Source organism: Phascolarctos cinereus, unplaced genomic scaffold, assembly GCF_003287225.1.
Source record: "Phascolarctos cinereus isolate Bilbo 61053 unplaced genomic scaffold, phaCin_HiC Scaffold_4;HRSCAF=312, whole genome shotgun sequence".
NCBI classification, from domain to species: domain Eukaryota; kingdom Metazoa; phylum Chordata; class Mammalia; order Diprotodontia; family Phascolarctidae; genus Phascolarctos; species Phascolarctos cinereus.
This window is the reverse complement of record NW_027555847.1, coordinates 648294912-648298003: the sequence shown is the minus strand read 5'-3', so window position 1 is coordinate 648298003 and position 3092 is coordinate 648294912. Positions and strand designations below refer to the sequence as shown.

General features: G+C 37.9%; 1 pseudogene; it reads left to right on the top strand.

The window, feature by feature from the left end:
* Positions 1-1607: 1607 nt before the first annotated feature.
* Positions 1608-2062, top strand: LOC110214290 (large ribosomal subunit protein eL32 pseudogene; annotated as a pseudogene).
* The last annotated feature ends 1030 nt before the right edge of the window (positions 2063-3092 follow it).

Genomic DNA, 3092 nt, shown 5'->3' with positions numbered 1-3092 from the left:
TTTGGCTCTTCTCAGCAATGCAAGGATCTAAGACAACTCCAAAAAACTCACGGTGGAAAATGCTATCCACATCCAGAAAAAGAACTATGGAGTCTGAATGCAGATAGAAGCAACAGTATTTGCTCTCTCTCTTTTTTGTTTATTTTTTTTCTTTCTTGTGGTTCCTCCCATTTGTTCTAATTTTTGTTTACATCATGACTAATGTTAAAATATGTTTAATAAGAATGTATATGTAGAGCTTATATCAGATTGCAAGCCATCTTGGCAAAATGAAGGAGGGAGGTGGAGAAAATTTAAATCTCAAAAGCTTATGGAATTGAATGTCAAAAACTAAAAATAAATTGATTAATTTAACAAAATAAAAAGAAATGTGGTCTACTTTGATACAAAAAAAGAGATGTGAGATGAAAAGAGAGAATTAACCCTGAAGTTTGAGAGTTGGATTATGGAGATGTAGTCCTTCATGTGTGTTTGGATCAAACACACCAGGCTTGGTAAATACCTCTACTTTAAGCTGATTATGAATAGGTAATAAACATTTAATATTTTGAGAGGTTTTTTTCCTCTAGATTGAACTGGATAGAATGAAGCAACATGAGAATCAAGATCTCCCTCTTCTCCCCCCACTTCATTTTATATATCACAAAAATACCTTCTGGCAACCATCCCTTCCTTCCCCCATGTCTCACACAAAGGCCAACCCTTCTGCATACACAAGTGGTGCCATTTAATTCACATATGCTAGCACACATTATGGTGTAAATGCCATTTGATTAATTAAAAAAAAGGTTAATGAGTCCTAATGACTATGTAGTTCACATCTGAGTACAAAGATACTTGAGGTCAATAAATAAGTTTAAAGAACTAATTAATGCTTAATTAAGAGAGAATAACAACTTTAGTCATTTGTATCCCTCTGAATGTAATGTATGGTGATCCTACATAAAGAAATGGAGATGAACCAGTCATATCATTCTACCCAGGAGGAAAAATGTCCTTCAGGAAATTTGTAGAATTAGAGCATTTCAGAGCTCTAAGTAACCCAAGAGGTCCCTGACAAGGAACCATACCGCCCCTGCATGAAGAGGTGCAATGATGAAAAGATCACTACCCATTAAGGTAGCTATCAGGATCCAGGTCCCAAGGTTCTCCAGAGTACTCCAAAGGTGTGCCTAAAAGCTACATTAATCCTAGATAGAGCACTGAATTGGGAGTTAAGAAATATGGGTTCTAGACAATGACTTGCTTTCACTCAAACACCTAGGATTTTGGATTCTTTGCCTGTTTGGGGGGTAAAACAATCCCTATTTTTTTCTTATTTCCCAAGGATGCTATAAGGTTGAAGAAAGAGGAAGTATATGGTCATATACATTGGAAAATTATGCAAAAATACAGAGATAAAGATGGGGATCTTTGCTATTAGATCTAAGAATCATAGAATGTAAGAACTGCAAAGTACTTAATAATGCACAATTTCAGAGCTAGAAGGAACACTAGAGTCTAAGAGCTTAACATTTGGGGAGAACACATGCATTTGTGAAAACTTGAGGAAAATGTCTTTCTGTCAACACTTCCCATGGAGGGGCTGTTATCTCTCCACTGGCACCATGCCTTCCCTCAGACCTCTTGTAAAGCCTAAAATTGTCAAGAAGAAGACCAAGAAGTTCATCTGACACCAGTCTGACAGATATGTGAAGATCAAGAGGAACTGGTGTAAACCAAGAGGCGTTGGCAACAGAGTGTGAAGACAATTCAAGGGCCAGATCTTGATGCCCAGTATTGGTTATGGAAGCAATAAGAAGACAAAACACATGTTACTGACTGGATTCAGGAAGTTTTTGGTACACAATGTCAAAGAGTTAGGAGTGGTTCTGATGTGCAACAAATCTTACTGTGCCAAGATTGCTCACAATGCGCCCTCCAAGAATCAGAAAATCATTGCTGAGAGAGCAGCTCAGCTAGCCATCAAGATTACAATCCAACTGCTAGGCTAAGGAGTGAAGAAAATGAGCAAAATACTGTGCATATTTTATTTGTGTTAAATAAAGCTTCCAATGACTAAAAAAAAAACTTGAGGAAAATGTAAAGGAGAAAGACTAGTGCTGAAGGAGATGATTTCAGTCTGAACAAAGGACTCATTTTGAAAGCACCATGCATGATACAATAGAAAGAGCAACAGATTTGGAATTATATACATAGGGGGCTGCCAAATTCCACTGCTGCTGCAGCCCAGTGAGAAGATGACTTTAAAGCTTAGGCCTCCTTTGTGCAGGGTTGTGACTACCTGTCACTTTGTCATTTGCCGGTTGCCACAGGACTTTGGTAGATAAAATGTTAAGGTGGGTGCTGTCTTTTTTTTTTCACTACATTTTTCTGTTTTTTTTCTTTTTAACATATGTTTTTAAAACTTTGGGTTTACAAATTTTCTCCTTCTTTCCTCCCTACCCACCCTCATTGAAAAGGCAAGCGTCTTGATACAGGTTATAGATGTGTAGTCATGCAAAACACTTTCATAGTGGTGTTGTTGTGAAAAGCTAAGTATATTTCCCTTCGTCCTATCCTACCCCACACTTATTCTATTCTCTCTTTTGACCCTGTCCCTCCTCAGAAGTGTTTGCTTCTGATTATCCCCTCCCCCAATCTTCCCTCCCCTCTATCAACCCCCTGCTCTCTTGTCCCCTTCCCCCCTTATTTTCCTATAGGGTAAGATAGATATCCATACCCCATTGTATATGTTATTCCATCCTTAAGCCAAATTCGATGAGAATAAGATTCACTCATTCCCTCTCAACTTGCCCATTTCCCTTCCACTGTAAAAGCCTTTTCTTGTCTGTTTCATGTGAGATAATTTAACCCATTCTGCTTCTCCCTTTCTCGTTCTCCCAGCATAATCCGCTCTCACCTCTTAATTTTATTTTCCAGATATCACCCCTTCATCTTCAACTCACCCTGTGCCATCTATCTATCTATCTATCTATCTATCTATCTATCTATCTATCTATCTATCTATCTATGCATACACATAATTTTTTCCCTCCCACTACCCTAATACTGAAAAAGATCTCATGAGTTACCAATATCATCTTTCCCTG